This window comes from Equus caballus, chromosome 22 (genome assembly GCF_041296265.1).
Source record: "Equus caballus isolate H_3958 breed thoroughbred chromosome 22, TB-T2T, whole genome shotgun sequence".
NCBI lineage: Eukaryota > Metazoa > Chordata > Mammalia > Perissodactyla > Equidae > Equus > Equus caballus.
This window is the reverse complement of record NC_091705.1, coordinates 47135198-47157587: the sequence shown is the minus strand read 5'-3', so window position 1 is coordinate 47157587 and position 22390 is coordinate 47135198. Positions and strand designations below refer to the sequence as shown.

Genomic DNA, 22390 nt, shown 5'->3' with positions numbered 1-22390 from the left:
TTTTAGCTTTTGATAAAGTCCCTAAGCCTACTGCAAATGTCTCAGGCTTGTCATTACAAATTGTAATCATATATTTCTTAACTGAGAAAAAGATCCCTTCACCAGAGATTTCTAGACGTAAATGAGAATTCGCTCCACGTGAAATCTCCGTGCTGGGAGCAAGTCATTCTCCTCTGCTCATTCATCCAGCCTCTGTGCGCACGACCTGGGCACACACAGTAGGGCCACAAAGAACATTTGTGGGCTGACTTCAGGTCAGTGTCAAGAGGTTACCAGGTTTTGCAACGTAAAGTCAGAAAAGGAAATTTCCAGAAAAATAGCCTAAAACGAAGGCTTTTCAGAACTGAGTGGCACTTCTACCCAACTGTCAGAATTAAGCTAAAAGAGCACGGTTCCCAGAGGACACAGGCTAACACTGGGTGTGAAGCTAAGCAACAGAGGCCAGGAAACCCTTTTCTGCAGAGCGTGGGAGCAAGCCAACCTCCCCCCAGGGGGGACCCCCCAGGGACCCCAAAACACTCGCTTCCCTAACTTTTGTCCCAGAAAGCCACTTCCAGGAGTCTGTCTCATACAACAAATGGAGCAAGCACATAAAACGGTGTCCACCCGGCCTTATTTATGAAAGCAAGAAATGAAACACGGCCTAAATATGCAACAAGGGGCACTCCTTACACTACGGCACTTCTGTAGCATCTGCATATTGTGAGCCTATTAAAAAATGGTGGCATGCACGTTACTGAGGTACAAAAAGACATTCATGACATGTTGCTAAGAAAAGCAACTTAGAAAAGTATGTATGTTATATAGAGAAATGTATTTGTATGTGTCTAATTTTGTAAGGTATATAATTTTATAATAAATTGGCATTGCAATGCCAGGAATTGGTCATTCTATTTATTAATTTTGGTTTTCTGTATTTTATTATCACAAATAGTTTCCTTATATAAAAATAAATAATTGTTTAAAAACAAAGAACTTTGTCAAGTGACATCAGCGAAGATGGTGGAAAATTCTCTCCTCCATAAAAGCAACAAGAAAACTGGCAAAAATGGTCAATCAACTTTTTCAGAACTCTGTAGACTAACCAAATGGTTATAGCAATGCAGAGAGGGTTTATATCCAAGAAGAACTGGCTGAATCTCAGTGAAATGCTTTCCTCTGCCCAGTCTTACGTCCCTCTCTCCAGCTCTGCAGTGGCCTTGAAACCTAAGTTTGCAGTCTGGGTGAAGCCCAGCCGCCTGGCAGTGACTGGAAGGAGCAGAATGGGCCTCATTCCCAAAGAACTGTCATCATTTGACCTGTCCGCTGGCTCCCTGGAAGTCCCTACTTGCAAGGCTGTCTATGTTGGATCTGACGCAGAGCTGGCCCTGCCTTTCCCCAGGGGGCATTTGTCAACAACAATACTGTCTTTCCAAGTGTAAGACTCATTTATCTCCAGACCAGTTCTGCTCCACACCCTATAGAGCTCTGTATTGGCAAAAGCCAAAAAAAATCAACAGGTAGGCCAGAAAAGTAAGTAAATTAAAAGTAAAACCCTGATGTTAGCAGATCCAGTCCAACTCCAGCGAAGGCTGGGGTGCCTTTCCAATGCACAGCTGACAGACAGAGCTTAGGAGGTAGGACGGGCAGTGCCAGCTCTTTCTCTCCAGGTACCAGAGTGGCCCAGATAGCCACTGGATGGCAGAGCTCTGGGCTCCACTCACCACGCAGGAGGCAGCCTTCCACGCTCTGTGCACACTGACACACCAACATGTGTGGGACTCAGAACATTCCCCTAGCCCCGTCTTACTAGCTCCCATTAGCTGCCCCAGTGGAGCAAAGGATGCTCCTGGAGGATCTCAGGCTGTCAATCACTCCCTTCTTTGTAGAAGACTCTTTTTTCTCCCTCCAAGTCACCCCGCTAGCCTGCGATCCTCCCACCTGGATGGCCACGTCTCAGTCTCCCCTGCTGCTTCCTTGTCATTGCCCCACCTCTAAATGTGGGTGTGCCCCAGGACTCAATCTTCAAACCCCTCTGTCCACGCTTGCTTCCTACATGACCTCCTCTGTCCCACGACACTAAGGGCCCACTGCTAATGGCTCCGGATTTCTCTCTCCAGCCACATCCTCTCCCTGAACTCCAGGTTTGCATATTCAGCTTCCTTCAGGGGGTCTCCACCTGTCCCCATTAGGCATCTCAAACTCAGCATGTCCACAAGTGATCTCCTGTTTTCCTGACGAAGAGCCAAGAGGTTAAGTGACAGAACCAAGATTCTAGGTTCTAGAACCTAGAAACCTAGACCTGACCCTAGGGTTAAAACCCACACTCTTAACCCTGACATTCACGGATCTGCACGGTGCAGTTAGGCACCTATTGCATAGCTGGCACTAAAGAGCAGAAATGAGGACCACCTGGTGCACGCCCTGCTGGGCTCAGTCAGGTGAGGGAGAGAGATGTGAAAACAAGCACCTATAATAATCTGAAACACATGATGTGTGTTTCTATCGGCGCATCCTCACAACGTATCCTAATTATCTGTTTGTGTGGCTCTTTCCCTAACTATAGTCATCATATGAGCTTGAAACATTTCACTCAACGGAGAAAAGCAAATCTGGTGAGCTCGTCCACGGAGAGAACTCTGCCTTGTTCCTTTGTTTCCACACGCAAACTCAGAAACGCCTGAATCACGCAGGGCAGGGTCAATGTCACACCAGGAAGGGGTGTGAGCTCAAGATCAAGGAAGGATTTCTGAAGGAAGCAACATCTGAGCTGGAACCTAAAAAGTAACATGGATTCCCACGAAGGAACACGCGACAACAGCACCTGAACACGCAACCACAGAAGGAATGTGCCATGAAAACTTGTGTCGGCCTCCAAAGTAAAAGCGACGACATCAATTCTGCTTCAAACAAGAAGGAGCGCCACGGACTGAATTCTCCGTCCCACTCAAAAAAAAAAAGTCAAAGTATCGAAACAATGGTTTTCAGGACACTGGAAAGGACAGTGATATTTGAGAGATGGGAATTCAATAAAGTGAGGCCTAGGACTGCCCAGCTTACTGCCTCTGGAGGGTTTCTAGGTCATGGACCACGGAGAGGAACCAGGAAGAGCCTGGGAAATGCCCTGAGTTGAGAAGATGAAGCCGAGAGATCACAGAGACCGAGGCAGCTGGAGTCTGCAGGACCGAGAACTGGAAAGGAGACAGTCGCGCACACAACCCGAAGGCCTGCAGAGCCAGATGGTGGATTTAAACGAATAAAACCAATAATCACGTTAAGTGTAAACAGTCTAAGTACCCTAATTAAAGGCGAAAATTCTCAAATGGATAAAAAAGCAGGTCCAAATGATATACTACCTACGAAACATGCACTTTAAGTAAAAAGACACAAATAAATGTACACAGGGAAAAAATGTACCATTCTGAAACTAATTGAAAGAAATCTGGAGTGGTAGCTTAATATCAGACAAGGGAGATTCCAGAGCAAAGGACCTCATTGGGGATAAAGAGGGTTGTCTCATAATGACAAACGGACAACCTCATCAGGAGGACAAAACGATCCTAAATATTGATGAACCTGTCAAGAGGTTCAACACATAAAGCAAAAACTGATAGACTGAGAGAAGAAATAGAAATCTACAGTTAGAGTTGGAGATTTCAAACCCCCCCCCCCCCCCCCCCCCCGCTAAGTAATTGACAGAACACGTGGACCAGGACCGTGTAAGGATGGGGAAGATGAAGAACAGCATCAAGCAATTTGATCTGATCAACACTTTACTGACTGACAGAAGAACACACATTCTTTCCAGGTGCAGGGGCAACATTGACCAAGATAGACCATGTTCTATCCATAAAGCATAAAACAAGTCTCAATAAATTTCAAAGCACTCAAGTCATACAAAATATGTTCTCTGATCAGAGTGGAATTAAATTGGAAATCAATAACAAAAAGATCTCTAGAAAAACACCCAAATCTTTGGAAATTAAAAATTTCTGAATAACCTATAGTTGCAAGAAGAAATCAAAAGGGAAATTAGAAAGTATTTTGAAGTAAATAAAAGTACAACATATCAAAATGGTGTTGGGGGAAATGTACAGCACTAAATGCCTATATCAGAAAATGAGGAAGGTCCCAAACCAGTGACCTCAGATGCCATCTTAAAAAACCAGAACAAGAGCCAATTAACCCAAGGAAGTAGAAAAAAAGAAATAATGAAGATCAGAGCAGAAGCCAATGAAATAAAAAATAGAAAAACAGCAAAAAAAATAATTGAAACCAAAAGCTGGTTGACAAGAGCAATAAAATTGATAAAATTCTAGCCAGATTTATCAGGTGACAGACAGACATATCACCAACATCAGGATTAGAGGGGTGATATCTCCCTTTGATTCTGCATAAACTACCAGGGTCCCTCAAGAAGAAAGATGACCAGAATAGACCTAAATCTACTAAAATATATAATTTCTAGCTAAAACTCTTCCCCCACATCCCAAAACCCCCTGTAGGCCCAGATGGAGGCACTGATGAGTTCTTTGAAACATGTAAGAAATAAAAAATACCAATTCCATACAAATTATTTCAGAAAATTGAAAAGAAGGGAATACTTTAAAACTCATGCCATGAGGCTAGAACTTACTGTGATGTTAAAACCAGAATCGATATTAGAAGGAAAAAAAACTAAAGACTGATAGCCCTCATGAACATAGATGTAAAATTCTAAATAAAATGTTAGCAAATCAAATTTGACAATTTATAAAAACGATAATACATCACGAGTGCCTGAGATGCAAGAGGGTTTATCACTTGAAAAGCTACGAGTGTAATTTGCCAAATTAACAAACTCAAAAGAAGAAAAGACATGTGATTGCCTCAGTAGACCATGCTCTGACTTACAGGGTGCTCGCCCTGACTAGGGAGCTGGAAGGGGTCCACGAGGTGCTCCCCCGCCCCCCTCATCCGGGACTTAATGAGAGGGACACTGAAGTTCACGGAGACGAGAGCTCTCGCAGGTCACAGCTGAGAGCAGAGAGCAAGCTGGCTGCCCTCTGGCTCAGAGAAGAGCGTTCTCTCACTCAGCTACAAAAACAATGGATCTCACTGGGAACAATTACAGCCTAACAGCAGTGCTAAGAGGAGAAAAATCCCCTTTCCCTACTCTCATCTCACCTCTAGGAGACACCTCTACCAATGCTTTGCGACAGCCACTTCCCGACCTCATTCTGCACAATTAACAACGTGCAGACACCCACTTAACGCTTAGTTTTACAAAAGTGGGATCACACTGTACACGGTAGCCTGCAATAGGCTGTCTTGCTCACACCACGTCTGGCTCCGGTTCCTGATCAAGATGAACTGATCCAGCTCTTTCTCTTGAATGGCTGCAGGTTGTCCCAGAGTGTGGATGCCACGTAAGCTCAGCACTTGTTGATCCGGCCCACCATCCATGGACGTCTCGGTTAGTGTTTGTGTTCACTCTTTAACCAAAGCTGCAGGGATTTCCCTGCACATGAATGGATATTCCCGTCAGCTGCTCCCTGGAAAGGGGCGACTTCCTGAGCCCCAGCTGCTGCTTGTCCTAGGTTTTGACAGGTGCTCCTTTTGCCACTCCACCTTGTATCCTTGGCTCACTGTCGATTGCAGAACCACAGTCTTGGGTGCCCACTTGGGAACCAAGAGGAAATGCAAATGGGGTGGTGTGTAAGTAAGAACATAAGGCTGAGAGGCTCTGGAGTTAAAAATAAACTCGCAAGGAGCTATCTTTTTCTCAATTAGTCGCAGTTTGGAATTTATCCTAAGGACATAATTGCGGAGATGCACAGTCTTGGCTACAAGGAGGCACGTCGCCACGTTGCTAACGCAGCCGATTCCCACCTCAAACTGCGCGTCCAGGCTGGCAACCTGGAACAAAGGGTGCTCTGGCCGCCCGAGTGGATGTGCATGAGGCTTTGGTGTTTGCAGGAAGAGGAGGAGGAAGGGACAGGAGCCCGGAGAGTGAGGAGGAGGGCAGGATTCCCCCAGCCGCCCCGCCAGCCCCACGTCCTGGCTGCAGGAGGCCCCGTGTGAGAACAGTCCCGGAGCCTGGCTCGGCACAGGCAGTGACGCCATGCGGCCGTCTTTAATCTGCTGTGAATTTCTCATTTCAGATATGATACTTTTTAATTCCAGAATTTGCATTTGGTTCTCTTTTATAGTTTCTGCTTCTCTGCTAGGATTCTCCATCTGTTCATTCATCTTGTCCTTTAAGATCCTGAACACACTTACAACCACCGCGGGTCTATTTTGGTTCTGAACATAGTTCTTTACTCCACATGCTCCTCACTCCTGAGGCTTGCTCCTCTTGGTGTCCGCTGTACTCATCGCGGGCTCTCCATGGTCTGAGCTGGACTGGATCCCCAGGACCCCTGACCTCTCTGTTCAGATCTCACTCCCACAGGTGACCCCTGCTGAGTGGTGTGGGGTTCTGCCAGCACAGGCCTCCGCCAACTGAATCTTCACACAAATTTCTGGGGCCCCCTTTGCACAGCTCCCTCTTCTCTAGTCCCCTGGCCCACAATTCCCGCTGCTGCAGTCTAGAAACACAGTCTCCACCCTCATCCCAGTGAGACCGCCACTCTGCTTGGAGGCCACCTCCTTGCACCCCTGCAGGGAGACGCTCCCGGCAGAAACCCAGGCGATCAGCTGTGGGGCTCACCCTGCTTGTCTCCCGTCCTCCAAGGACGACCGTGCCGCATTGCTTGCTGCTCAATGCCCGCAGCCGAGGCCTCCTACACTGTGTCCCGGTTCATAGCTGGTTTTAGTAGGCGGGCAGCCAACATTGCTCTGTCAGGCCAGAAACAGCAGTGGCTGACCCTTCTACAAACAAAAGTGACACTGTCACAACTGCTGCCACCAGAGCCTCACAGTCTCAAGAGCAAGGACTCTCCCTGCTCGTCTCTTTCCCCCATGCCCGACACATGGGTGTGACCGATATTTTCTGAATAAATAAATGACAGTGTGATGGGGGACAGAGTGGGAGGAGGGGACTGTTGTGGTTTGAATGTCTGGAAACATGGTGAGGACATTAACTGAGACCAGGGAACTGCGAGGTTGAGCAGGTTTCCCGGGCAAGGGGACAGTGCTGGCTTTGGCTCTTGTGGAGTTAAGGGCCAGTCGGAGCCTCAACATGGACACAAGCAGTGGATAGACGGACACACAGGTCTTCTGCCTCACAGATCCCTGGGGATAGGGATGAAGATTTGAGACTGGCCACTTATAGGGAGAAGTTGTGGGGACAGTGTGGGACGATGAGCCCAGAGAGGGAGCACAGAGCTGGGAATGGGAGAGGCAAGGAGTGGAGGCACGTCCGTGGGATGGGCAGGTCAGGAGAGGAAGCACAAGTGGGGAGCTGTGGAAGGCAGGGAGAGAGCTGGGGTGCTGTGCACGGAGCCAAGGAGAGCGAGTTAGGGGGTTCATGAGCGGAGGGAGCCAAGAATGGAGGAGAGGCTGCCAGCGTGCTCAGCCCCTGCCACAGGGGCCCCAGGGAAGGGAAGTCGCTGTTCCTCCTGCCTGTGGGGCTGCTGGATTCCTGCGGGCTGGCGTTCTAAGATTACTGCTCCATCGTTTCCAGGAAACCACGCCATAGGTCATCTTGGCTTCTGAAATCATTTCAGCCTCATCTTTCTCGTCAATCTTGTTCAGAAAAAAGATACTGGGCCCAACACTTTGTAAGAAACCTCCATCTGAAAGGCTAATGACGAGGCAGGCACTCTATGCTGACAACTTTCTCCGGGGAAGGACACATCTTTTGGTGTGTATTTCAAATGTGAGCTCGGATTGAAATTTTAGTAAATAATTCTGTGGATCCCTTTAATTCCAAATCCTCAGAGTTCTCTGGAGTCTGATTTCTGGAAAACACCCTGCTGCCTGTCACCAAGAGGAAAGCCAGGGTGCTCTGATTTGTCTAATAGCCGTCTACACATGGGGAGAGTGTGGAAGTCAGGCCTGTGTCTGCGGCCCTGAGTTCTAGCCCAGACTCACACGTACTGGCTGTGGAGTCCAAACCAGCCATTTAACCTCCTAGGTCTGAGTTGTGTCATCTGTGAAACGAGGTAACGGGACCCAGCCCAGGTCACATCACCTCACTCATCACTCAGGACCTATTATAGCACCTGGCACCGTCTTGAGATTGACATAGAAACGGGCCTCAGGGTCTGACCCAAAGGAACTGGGAATCTGAGACAGGGACAAAGCAAGTCTGTCTGAAACCTGGACCCCTCCCTCAGAATGGGAGGTACCTATGGCCACTCAGCCACCCCAGCCAAAAGAAAGGGTGGCTTTAAGACCAGGGCTCTGCTCCTCCTCCGTGACATGGAGCATCTGGGGTCCCATTACAATGCAGACCCTGATTCAGAGGATTGGGGCAGAACCCAAGACTCTGCATTTCTAAGCTCCCAGGGGAGGTCGATGCTGCTGGCTGAGGCTGGGGACCCTTCTCTCCTCATCAGCTCCTCCTGTGCAGGGGTCTCTGTGTGTGCCACAGTGGTCAGCAGAATAATGGCCCCCAAAGATGTCCATGTCCCGATCCCAGAACCTGTGAATATGTCACCTTACACAGCAAAAGGACTTTGCAGATATGACTAAGGACCTTGAGATGGGGAGATTACCCTGGATTAACCAGGGGACCTAATGAAATCAATAAGGATCTTTATAAGTGAAAGAGGGAGGCAGGAGAGTCAGCATCAGAACGATGTGGTGTGAGAAAGACCCCACTTGCCACTGTCGGCTTTGAAGACGGAGGGAGGGGCCACGAGCCAAGGAGTGCAGGCAGCATTGAGAACTGGAAAAGGCAAGGAAACAGACTTTCCCCAAGTCCTGAGGAGGAACACAGCCCCACTGACAACTTTATTTTAGTCCAGGGAGACCCTCCAGGATAAGGTGATAAATTTGTCTTGTTTTAAGCCACCAAGTTTGTGGCAATTTCTAACAGCAGCAAGAGGAGATCATTACAGTCCCCAAAACCTGTCACATCTGACCTGTACCCCCCCTGTCTGCACAGCCCTCTCCCTGTCCTGGCTGCCGTCTTCCTTCCTGGCCGCCACTGCCCTCCACCCGTCTGCCCTTACTCCCTCCCTCCTGTCCTCACCACGGCAGACGGAGCCATCTTCTTAAAATGCAAAGAAAAGCCTATCGTGGCCTGGCTTGGAAACCTCACCTCTTGAATATTTTCTTTAGGTGAAGAGTGCAATTCCCGGTGGGGTAGACAAGGCCCCGCGTGGCCCGGCCTCTGCCAGCCCGTCTCTCTGTGCTCCGGCCCCATCTTCTTCCTGCGAATCCCCTGAAAGCCAGCTTCCTTCCACCCCAGGACCCCCGGCTGCCTTGCTCCCTGGGCCTGGAATGCTCCCCCCCTCTCAGCTCCCCCTTCTCTGGACCGCAGCTCAGTTTCCCTCACCCAAGGAAGTGGTCCACCGCACCTGCCCTGGCGTCCTGCACCTCCATCAAGGGCCTGTGGGGGGCGCTCTGTCCCTCGGGGCACTTGTGTCAGCAGGTATGCTTTACACACTGATCCTGAGGTTATTTCACACCAACTCTCTATGGTGTGTCAACTGCAAAGTGGCCACTGTTCTCTACTTTTCCTACGAAAAGGTGGCATCTATTTCCCCACCCGCTGAATCTGTGCTGGCCTCGGGATTTGGTTTTGCTAATAGAAGGGGTGCGAGTGACATGAGCAGACAGGGAAGGCATGCGTCTTCTGCTCACTCTCACTCTCGCGAGGTTTGGCACTGCTGCCATCATTAACAGTGAATTATAAATAACACATGCATTTTCTTATAGAAGTCCTGCAAACTTCCTTTAAATACAGAGGGGACTGAGGACCACAGCCTGTGAGGATGTTAATACACAGCAAAGAGAGGGACCCCCATAAACACCTGCTAACTGCACAGAGGGACCTCCATTGGCACCTGTTAACTGCATACAGGGATCTCCGCTGGTACCTGTTAACTGCATACAGGGATCTGCACTGGTACCTGTTAACTGCATACAGGGATCTCCATCGGCACCTGCTAAGTGCATCGAGGGACCTCTATCGGCACCTGTCCACCACTGGGCGGTGCTAAGCCCCCCGTGCCAAACACACAGCCCAGCTCATCTTGTTTCATCCTCATGTCAGCTCCATCCGCCCTGGAAGACTTCTGCCCTGAGGTGGGCTCCTGGGCTGGCAGAGGTCACCTTGCTCATCAGAAGGACAGACGTGAGCAGGTGGCTAGGTGCAGCCCTGGAGGAGCCCGGGGGCATCTCACATAACTAAGGCCTCAGGTTCTCAAAGTAATTCTCCAAGGGAGGTGACCACATCCTTTTCAGAGGGGAAATTGAGGCTCCAGGAGGAGTGAGAGCCCCAAGGCCATGCCAAGGCCTGAGTGGGTAAACTGAGTGGTCAGTGAGAGCTGAGAGCCCAGAGCCTGGCCCGGGCCCCCTCGAGGCCAGGAAGCCTCGGCTCCAGAGCGGGCGTGTCCCCTGCTGGGGGATGCAGGACAAGGAGGCCAGCTCCTCGGCTCCCTGCCATGTAGGGTCTCTGTAGGGGGAGAGGGCCGAGGGAAAGTCTTGGCTATCACGCAGGGGAAGGAAATTCTGATTTCTGACTCACAGTGTTTGTGACTTAGTGGCTGTGACACAAATGATTACCTCTGAGCGAACAGAAACATCACGGGCCACCTGGGTTTCACCAGAAGCAGGGGATGCAGATGGAGCGTGGCACACAAAACAAAGTGGCTCTGAGGAGCACCCTGGTACACACGCTCACCTGACACACGCTCGGGCCACTGTCTCCCTCACAGACACGACCTGGCTTTGCTCACCCCACATGCAGGAGGCGCTCAATAAATGCTCCTGACAGACTGAGGGGACCCTGGTTGAGGGTGAGCCACGCAGGGCTCCCCTCGTGAGCTCACAGCGCCAGCCCGGGGTCCCCCTTTCCCTCTCCCAAATTCCTTCTCTTAGTCAGCAGCCCCACTGCCCCTGGCACAGGCCCCCAGCAGCACCCACGCCCAGCTCCTGGGGCCCCGGTGTCAGAGACTGAAGTGTGTTTCCCCAAAGTCCACACTTTGAAGCCCTAGCCCCCCGTGTGACCGTATTTGGAGACGGGGCTGTAGGGAGGTTAATCAGGTTAAAAGAGGTCATAAGGGGGGCCCTGATCCCACAGGACCAGTGTCCTTAAAGGAGAGGAGGGGACACCAGAGCTCGCTCGAATTCTCCTCACGCTCTCCTCACGCCCACACCAGAAAGGCCATGAGGACAGTGAGAAGGTGGCCATCTACAAGCCAAGAAGGGAGACCTCAGCAGAAACCCACCCTGAAGCCCCCTCATCGCAGACGGCCAGTCTCCAGAACTGGGAGAAATAAAGGCCTGTCACCTCAGCTGCCCAGTCTGTGCCATCCTGTATGGCAGCCCGAGCTGGCTGAGACCCCCGTCAGCCGTGCTCTGCAGCCCCCACCCCTCTCCTGGGCCAGGCCAGGGCCCTCCTCACACCCTCTCCTGTCTTCCCCTGGGAGCCCACCCTCCCAGCACGGCCCGGGCAGCTTTCTGAAGCATGCGTCAGGACCAGCGGCATCAGACCTACACCCTAGAAAGATCCCTTTGGCCCTTCGGCAGCAGTAGCTCCTGCACTGCTCCCACCGACAGGAGCAGCAAGAGTGGTCCACACTTAATGGACACCTGCTGTATGCCAGGCACAGGGTTGAGCCCCAGTGTACAGGTGTCTCCCCATCACTCCCCACAGCCCAACGAGGCAGGTGCAAGGACTTATTTTTCCTATTTGCAGATGAGGACGTTGAGGCGCAGAGACACTAACTCCTTGCCCAGGATCACACAGCCAGGAGGTGGGGGACTTGGGCCTGCCCTCAGAGGCTTTGCTTTTTGACATCTTATGAATTCCTAAGTTCCTCATATCATGATATAGGTCTCTCTCCCTGGCCACTCTCAGGTCCCATGTCAGGTTCCATAACAACCATACACCTTGTGCCTCTCGTGCATCTTTGCTCAAACTGGGCCCTCTCAGAAGGCCCATTGCTTTCACCTCAGCAATCATACTCCTCCTTGGAAGACTGATTCTCAACCCTGACTGCAGTTTAGGATGAGCTGGTGTCTTCGTCAAGTTTCTCCAGAGAAACAGAACAAATAGGACATATACACATGTAACACATACATATTACATACAATATATGTGTGTGCATGGTGCATACGTGTATACATATAATGTATATGCACATGCATGTATCCATGTATATATACGGACACATAGATGCATATACATGCGTGCATATATATACATACACACATACATAGTGTGCTTTAAGAGGTTCATTTTAAGGAAGTGGCTCATGCAGTGGTGGGGCTGGCAAGGCTATAATCTGCAGGGCCAGCTAGAGACTCAGGCAGGAGGTAATGATGCCGTCTTGAGGCAGAATTTCTTCTTCTCTGGGAAACCTCAGTGTTTGCTCTTGAGGCCTTGCTATACATTGAATGAGGCCCACCCACATTATTAAGGAAAATCCCCTCTTACAGAAAGTCACTGATTGCAGGTGTCAGCCACATCTACCAAACACCTTCACAGCGACCCCCAGGCTGGTGTTTGATTAACTAGCTGGGTTCACCCGCCCAGCCCCATGCACACAGAAGACAGACATTCACCCTGGAGGCTGGAACGTGCTGAGGCCCCGAGCCGAAGCCCCGGGATTTTGATGGAATTCCTCCAAGCTGGGGCATGCATCAGTGCCTTCTATGGTGAGCAGCTGGCCTGAAAACTGCTGCTTTAGGATGTAGAAATCACATGTATTCTTTGTGCCCATCCTGGGACTCACCCTGCAATCCTGGAACCGCCTCTTTGGGGTTCCTGCCTCCTCTACATGCTGTGGGTACCTGCAGGCTGGGGTCCTGGCTTGTACCCCTGTGTTTGCAGCCCCAGCGCAGCACCTGGCACCCGGGAGGTGCCCAAAAGAGTTTGCTGATGAATGGTGGGGTTGCACCCATGGCTGCAGAGCTACAGAGATCTTCAGTCAAAACAGGCAAGTTCCTTCCCCTCTCTTAGCCTTGACGAACTCAGCTGTAAAAACGGACAACAGTCCTTGCCTCACCAGGCTGTCACGAGGAGTGGGTGAGAGAACACAGGAGACGCGCTCAGCAAAGTACCTGGTATGCAGTACAGCTCACAACCAAGCAGCTCTGTTGTGGCAGGTTGTCACTGGGTCTGGACTCCCACACCCACGGCTCTGCTGCTTGGGGCTCAGCAAGAACCACCTAGACCCTCACAGGCTCCACTACAGACGGCCCACCAGCTTGTCCCAAAGAGGCACACTCTCCAGAGCATCCTGCATCCCACTGACTGTCTATGTTGCCACCTAGCGTCCACGGAGGAAATGGCCGGGTTTCCAGGTAATTTCAACCTCAGCCTGAGAGCGCATTGACGAGGATGGGTGAGTCCTCACCTCACAACAGGTGAGTCTCCACTTCACAGAAGGATTCACCGCGAGAGGCCTTTCAATACACTCTCCGAAACATTTAAAACAGGATTCAAATAACATATGCAGTCAGCTTTCACTTTCGACAAGTGGGCCCAGGAAAGGATCGCAGAGCCAGCCAAGAGGGCCACCTCTGCTTCCATTCAGGCAACACCAGGAAGGGCCCACTGTCACCCCTCCCCACCCGGTAACATTCTGTTCTTTGGGTTCCAACACCTGAGTCACCACCTCCACCCAGTCCGACCTGTCGAGATGTCTCCAGACTCGGCCTTCTTTTGCTTCCATGCCTTTATGCTGAAAGGCAGCTTTTAACATTAGCCAGGAACTCCTGGGATGTGGGCTGGTTTTTGCTTACAATCCTCAAGGCGGGAAGCTGGGACAGACAGTACTTGTTGAATAAAAAACAAAAGCATTTTTTAAAAGCTTTTAAAAAATTCTAGCTTTTATACTACTTTACAGCAGGAGGGACTCTGGGCCAGGCACACCAGAATCACCCCCATGCACACCCGTGTGTGCTTGCTGAAACACCGATTTCTGGGCCCCGCGCCCAGGATTCAGCAGGTTAGGCTCAGGTAGAAAATATTGATATTTATACAGTGGCTATTTCATGTCATCCTTCCTTCATTCTATTTTTGTGAACATTTTACAATGTTTGCAACATATTAGCATGGTACCATTCATGTATATGGTTTATAAGTAAATAATGTACAAATATCTGGGGGGGGGGATGTGTATACATATATTTGCCATTGGGATGCACCAACAGAAAACTTTGTGAACTTCTCTTTAGGCTGTTGGTTCTAAAAGCCAATCTGGTCACACCCCCATGACAGTCCTTTGATAGGTCCCTTGTCCTCTGGGTAAAGCCCAGCCCCTGAGTGGCACCAGCTGTGGAACCCACCAGGGGGATTCTATTTAGGTTCAAGTAAACACTTGGGTTCACAAGACTATCGTGGACCCAATGTCACTCCCATCTGCTCAGGACACAGGGCAGCCCTGGGGGTTCCACTGGGTGAGTCCTTGAATCAGGTCACATAGCTCCCCAGGACTGTACCCTCTCCAGGTGATGCAGCTCAGGGGAGCAATCAGACAGATGTGGCAGCCACCCTAAAGCCACGCAGGGATCACTTCCTCCTGTGACAGGTCCCTGGGCTGAGCTGCCGAGGTCCCTCCAAGAATCACTGCACCCGGAATCTCAGATGCTTATGATTTATTTATAGTCGTCCCCAAACAGACGCAATTTGCCAACCAGGGGTGATTCTTCTGCCATTAGCAATATTGGCTAGTGACGCCACGGCTGGTAGTCTTAGCCTTTTCAGGTTACCTGGGAAACTGGGAAAAGTGATGGAGAATAGCATTCTCATGTGAACCCTTTGCCCACATCAACAGAGACCCTGGGAATTGGGTCCCTTCCTGCATACACAAACTGGGCCCCGGCGGGTCCACGCCAGCTTTAGTTTCCTAAGTGTGCCCACCTCTGCCATGTCTCTGAGACTTTACCCACCTGAAAAACTCTTATTCATTCTTCAAAACCCTACTGAAACCTCCTTTGCCCTCCCCTAACATTCTCCCATCACCTGTCCTGCTCCCAGGCCTGGTGTCCACTCCTTCATGGCAGGCTTTGCCAAGTTGTGTTAGTCTCATCTGTCCGTGTGTTTGTAAGACAGAGACTCTCCAAAGCAGGAAGGAGTCTTCTCAAAGAATGCCTGTCCTAATTGATTTGCTAAGGATAAAAGTAAGACATGCTCATTAAATCCAAAGTAAGCAGAAGAAAAGAAATAATACAAATTAGAGCAGAAATCAGTGAAATGAAACACAGAAAATCAATAGAGAAAAATCAACAAAACCAAAAGCTTGTTCTTTGAAAAGATCAATAAAATTGATAAGCATCTAGTCAGACTAACTAAGAAAAAAAGATAAAGGACACAAGTTACTAATATCAGAAATGAAAGCAGGAACATCAATATAGATCCTGTGGACATTAAAAGGATAATAAAGGAATACCATGAACAACTCTATACCCACCAATTGGATAATTTAGATGAAATGGACCAATTCCTTAAAAGACACAATCTGCCAAAACTCACACAAGAAACAGATGTCTGAATAGGCCTATATCTATTAAAGAAATTGAATCAATAATTAATAACCTTCCAAAACAGAAAGCCAGGCCCAGATGGGTTCACTGATGAATTCTACCAAACTTTTAAGGAAGAAATTATATCAGTTTTCTACAATCTCTTTCAGAGGACAGAAGCAGAGGGAATACTTCCTAACCCATTCTGTGAGGCCAGCATTAACCTAATGCCAAAACCAAAGACATCACAAGAAAAGAAAAGCACACACCAGTACCTCTCATGAACACAGATGAAAAATCAACAAAATATTAGCAAATAGAATAAAAAATGTATAAAGTACTACACATCACAACCAAATGGGATTCATACCAAGTATGCAAGGCTGGTTCAGTACTCAAAAATCAATTATTGCAATCTATCACCATCAACAGGCTAAAAAAGAAAAATCATATGATCATATCAACAGATACAGAAAAAGCATTTGACAAAATTCAACACCAATTTATGATTAAAAAACCGCTCAGTAAACTATTAATAGAGTGGAATTTCCTCAAGTTGAAAAAGAACATCTACAAAAACTTACAGCTAATACACTTAATGGTGAGAAACTCAAAGCTTTCCCATTAAGATCAGGAACAAAGCAACGATGTCTCCTCTACCATCCTTTTAACCTTATCCTGGAAGGACCAGCTAATGTAATAAGATAATAAAAGGAAATAAAAGGCATACAGATTAAGAAGGAAGATGACAAACTGTCTTTGTTTGCAGATGACATAATTGTCTATGTAAAAAATCTAAAAGAATCAACAAAAAAACTCTGGAACTAATCAGTGATTATGGCAAGACTGCAGCATACAAGGTTAAGATACAAAAGTCAATCACTTTCCTATATATCAGCAAGAACAAGTGGAATTTGAAATTAAAAATCTAATACCATTTATATTAGTACCCTGCAAAATGATACACGTATATATATCAACAAAATATATACAACATCTGTATGAGGAAAACTACAAATGTCCGACGAACAAAATCAAAGAACTAAATGAATGGAGAGAGATTTCATGTTCATGGAAAGAAAGACTCAACATTGTCAAGATGTCAGTTCTTCCCAATATGATCTATAGATTCCATGTAATCCCAATCAAAATCCCAACAAGGAATTTTGTGGATATCAACAAAGTGATTCTTAAGTTCATATGGAAAGGCGAAAGACTCAGGATCGCCAACACAACGTTAAAGGAGAAGGCTTCAGTTGGAAGACTGACACTACTCAACCTCAAGACTCACTTTACAGTGTGGCACTGGTGAAAGTATAGACAATACATCAACAGAACAAAACAGAGAGTCCAGAAATGGACCCACACAAATAGACCACAGGCAAGCAATCTTTGACAAAGGAATAAATACACAGGAGCACAATCTTTTCAACAACTGGTGCTGGAACAATAGACATCCACATACAGAAAAAATGAATCTAGACACAGACTTTACACCCTTTACAAAAATTAACACAAATGGATCATAGACCTAAACGTAAAATGTAAAACTATAAAAGTCCAAGAAGATAGGAAGAAACCTAGGTGATCCTGAGTATGGTGACGACATTTTGGATATATCACCAAAGGCACAATCCATGAAAGAAATAATAAGCTAGATTCACTAAGATTAAAAAACTTCTGCTCTGTGAAAGACAGTCAAGAGAAAGAGGAGATAAGCCATGGACGGGGAGTAAATGTTTGCAAAAGACACCTCTGATAAAGGACTGTCATCCAAAATATACAAAGAACTCTCAAAACTAAACAGTAAAAAAATAAACAACCCGATTTAAAAAATGGGCCAAAAACTTTAGCAGACACCTCACCAAAGGTGAAATACGGATGGCAAGTAAGCATATGAAAAGATGCTCCACATCACATGTCATCAGGGAAATGCAAATGAAAACAATAAGGAGATATCACCAAACTCCTATTAGAATGGCCAAAATCCACAACACTGACAACACCAAATGCTGACGAGGACGTGGAGCAACAGGAACTGTCGTCACTGGTAGGAATGCAAAATGGTGCAGCCACTTTGGAAGACAGTTTGGTGGTTTCTTACAAAATTCAACATACTCTTACAACATGATCCAGCAATCGGACTTCTTGGTACTTACCCAAAGGAGTTGAAAACTTATGTCCACACATAAATCTGCACGGATGTGTTTATAGTAGCTTTATTCATAATTACTAAAACTTGGAAGCAACTAAGATGTCCCTCAGTGGATGAATGGATAAACAAACTGTGGTCCATCCAGATAGTAGAATACTATTCAGCATTAAAAAGAAATGAGCTATCCAGCCATGAAAAGACATAGTGGAAATGTAAACGCATATCACTAAGGGAAAGAAGCCAGTCTAAAGAACCACACACTGTGTGATTCTAACCATATGATGTTCTAGAAAAGGTAGAGCTATGGAGACAGTAAAAAGATCAGCGATCGCCAGGGTTTAGAGTGTGGAGGAGTGAGATGATAAGCGGAGGACAGGGGATTTTTAGGGCAGTGAAAACGCTCTGTATGATACTAAAATGGTGGATGCATGTCATTACACATTTGTCCAAGCCCTTGGAACGGACACCACCAAGAGTGAGCGCTGATGTAAACTGCGGGCTCTGGGTGGTGACGATGGGTCAGTGCAGCTTCCTCAGTTATAACAAATGTACGTTTCTGGTGGGAACGTTGACAATGGGGGGGCTGTGCAGGTGTGTGGCAGGGGGTATATGGGAAATCCCTGTACCATTCTCTTAATTTTCCTGTCACTCTAAAGCCACTCTAAAAGACAAAATCTTTAAAAAAAAATTCGCCTTTGATGGACTTGGGAGTGCCCCCAATGTCCTGCCTATACCTGGCGCTGACTGCACAGGCCCACAAAGGTGCCATGAGTGTGAGCACATGCATGTGCAAGCGTATCACAGGAGTGTGTGTATACACTGCAGCTGCGGTGTCCAGCACGAAACACAAACACGCAGCCTGTAACGCACCTTCTGCGCTGGTCCAGGCATTGTAGTTGCCCTGCATGGAAATCCAGTTGTTAGAATAAAATACACTTTCCACTATGACTTGATCAAGCAGGACAGCCTCCCGCTGATTCATGGGCAGGCCTGCCTTAGATGGGGTCTCCCCCATCTCCCGAAATTAAATTCTACTGTAGATGCACATGATGCTGAGTCTTAGAGAATTCGGGTTGACAAGGTGTTTGATACAAAAATTTCCTCGGGGGGGCCAGCCCCATGGCCGAGTGGTTCAAGTTCCAAGTGCTCCACTTTGGCGGCCTGGGGATTGCAGGTTTGGATCCCGGGCACAGACCTACTCCACTCATCAGCCATGCTGTGGAGGCATCCCACATACAAAGTAGAGGAAGACTGGCACAGATGTTAGCTCAGGGCCAGCCTTCCTCACCAAAAAAAAAAAATTTCCTTGAGTGTTCACATTGGACAAGACAATGCCTGCCAGGCTCCATCAACACTAGGTTAAATGGATAAATAAATTTAAAAAAATGTTGCAGTTTTTATGATTAATAATCAATGAATCTGCTGACTGCCCGGCGCTTTTCTGATTCAGCACCATAGAGGTCTACAAACATAGAACAGCCATGACAGTGGGAGCGGGATTTGAACTTGAGAGAGGCAAACAACAAGCGATCCTCGCCACCGCCCCGCCAGGCGAAGCGGAATCCTTTTATGGGCCTTTCCTACTGCGAATAGTTTTCCCCCTGAAAGTAACATTTTATTTACAGACATTTTCTAGAACCGACATTGAATTTTTTCCTCCAGGCACTTTATCTCAGAGACTCATAACTTTGGGAGAGTTATGGACAGATATGAGAAGGTGATAAAAGCAAAGAGCCCACTTTCTGCACTCGATGGCAGGGGTTCAGGGACCCCATATCGCGTCCCCTGGCACTAGAAGCAGGGGCTCAATTTGCAGATGGCAGAAATCTCCAGAGGTGCCTGACAGCGTCCAGGGGCCTAGCCCTCAACAGGATGGACTTAGGGCTGAATGTGAGAACAAACATGAGGCCTTGAGCTTCAACCCCAAACACCGGTGCTGAAAAGCCCAGGTGGACAGGCTGCGCTCGGGGCTCGCAAATACAGCAAGTGCAGCTCGTCCCGAGCGCGCCAGGGCAGCGAGCCCGGGCGCGTCAGCCACAGCAGAGCTTCTAGAATGAGTTCTACCCTCCCTGCTCCTGTGAGGCCATGGAAGATTAGGAGAAACCCCTAATCTTCCACATGCCGGTCTACCTGAGGACAGGGGCTCCCAGGGCCAGCTGGCACCTGTGAATACTTGACAGGCACCGACTCCTTTACTCCCCAGATGGCCTGTTCATTCATTCCACTGGCACTGATGGTGTGCGAGCACCCCTGAGCTGCAGACACAGCAGGAACTATTGGATGAAGCCCCCGACCTCATGGTATTTACATGGTCGGGGAGACGCATAAGCGAAGTCAGGTGGGGGTTGTGCAGCGGGGAAAGTAAGGCCAAGCGAAGAGCCCACAGAGCCGCTGCGAGGAGGGGTCGGCTGTTCGCACAGGGCCGGCTTCCTGGACAAGGAGGTGTGTTAAATCCAGTGGAGCCGCGCACACCTCCGGGGGACAGTGAGAGTCCTGTGGTCAGCAGATCATGGTTGGTGTGTGTGAGGAGCAACGAGGGCCCATGCACAGCTGGGTCTCAGGGAGCATGGGGAGGAGACGAGCCCATGGATGACCAGGACAGGCCACACAGGTTCTGGGGAAGCCCCTGAAGGGATGTGAGCAAGGGGTGACATTACCTGACATCTGGCGGTGTGGGAAACACACCAGAAAAGGGGTGATGGCAGTGAGAGGGAGACCACAGGAGGCCAGGTCCTGGCAGGAAGGATGGACAGCATGTAGAGAGAAGGAGAAATGGCTGGACCTCAGGTCAGTTCCAAGGAGCCAAGAGGACTTACGGCCATCTGGACATCAGGTGCAAAGTCAAGAGAGTGGTAACATGGCTGCAGGCCACAGGCAGGTCAGAGGCACCGCATACAGGGATGGGAATAGTCTGGGTTGGAGGCAAAGATCAAGAGCTCAGATCTGAAGACATTAGGGCAGCAATGCCTACCAGACCCCACGTGGATGTGCTGAGTCAACAGAGAGGCATCCTGGAGCTCAGGGGACATGGGTTGGAGGAATGAACCCAACGAATGAGAGCTGGAAATGGTATGGAAAGCCATTCACACAGCAGTGACCCACGGACTCTCACTCAGAACCAGGCACTCCATGGACAAGGTATCATGGTGCACAGACAGATGCAGGCACTGTCCCTCATGCAGACAATAGTCAAACATGTAAGTTAGATAATCAATAATAACTGATTAATTGGTGGGTTAATGGGGAAACAGGCAATAGTCAGATAATGACAAAACCAATGTAAAATTGCAACTGTGTCCAAGCTATGAAGGAAAGCTCAGGGTGTTGTCATAAGAGCTGAGGACGAGGGGGTTTGATCTAATCAATCAGGAAAGGGGGCCGAGACAGCAGGGGGACGTGTCCAGGGCTGCAAGGGCAGGCCGGCAGCTCCTTCCTACAACAGGTCCCACCTCAGGCGGGTGGGCTGGCCCCGCTGCAGAGAGCCCCAGGAACGGGTAGGGGTGGGGATGAAAGACCCTTGGGGCTGACTTTGCTCAACAAGGAGAGGAATACGTCACGCCATGAAGAGCGGTGTAGCAGGTGGAACGGTGACCTCCAAAGATAATGTGCGCCCGGAAAACTGTGAATGTGACCTTATTTGGGAAAAGATGTAATCTGTTTTTGCAGATGTAATTAAGGATCTCAAAAGAGGAGATCATCCAGATGGGCCCTAAATCCAATGACTAGTGTCCTTATAAGGAAAGGAGAGGACACAGGGAGAAAAAGAGACGGCGATGTGAAGATGAGGCAGAGACCGGAGCGATGTGGCCTCAAGCCCAGCGCCGCCTGGAGACACCAGAGGTGAAAGAGGCAGGAAGGATCGTCCCCTCGAGCTGGAGGGAGCATGGTTTAGTGAGTAGAGGTGAGGGATGCTGCTAACACCCTACAGAGCAGAGAGAAGCCCCCACCACGGAGAATCATCCAGCCCCCTCTGTCCGCGGTGCTGAGCTTGAGGGACCCAGCTCAGCCTGTGACCCTGCTTACAGCAGCTGTTCTCGATATGTCCCATGTAACCCAATCCTGCAGGAGGCTGACGGGTGCTTAGGGGAGCGTTCCCAGGCCAGATAAATTTGGGAAACACTGCAGGCTTCAGCCTCCTCTGAGATGTTGGGGGCCCTTTGGCCAATGACTGGCTCCGAGTTTCTGCCAAGAAGACACTGATTCAACTATCAAAGTCAGCCTCTTGCACACACGGGATGTCAGTGCCCTGCATACACTGCAGCATGCACTCCCAGGAATGCTTCACTAGACCAGGTGAGGAGAGGCTCAGAGGAATGCAAGGGGACTGGAAGGGTGAAAGCCAAGGCTGCTGTCTAACATGGGCTCCTGGTCTGTCCACTTGGTCATGGTGCCCACTACCCGTACACCCTGAGTACCAGCCAGGAGCAGGGTCAACATCAGCCCATTCCCCATTTCCCACCCAACACCGATGGAGGAAGGAACTTCCTGGGCCAGATCCCCAAGTGCCTCACCCAGAGCTCTGCCCATGGCCATACAGTCACCATGAGATGCTTCCAGGGAGAACAATACCCTTCACTCAACAACAACAACCCCGCCTCCAAGGCCGACAGCCATGTCCATCCTCGGCCCTCCTGTGAGTGACAGGCACTCAGCACAGGCTGCGCCAGGTGCACAGTAAACTCTCTCAGT

General features: G+C 49.0%; 1 protein-coding gene across 3 annotated transcripts in view; it reads right to left on the bottom strand.

The window, feature by feature from the left end:
• The window catches only part of PHACTR3 (phosphatase and actin regulator 3), a 244159-nt gene that overhangs the window by 47508 nt on the left and 174261 nt on the right, over nt 1–22390 (bottom strand). The gene's annotated exons all lie outside the window — the stretch shown is intronic.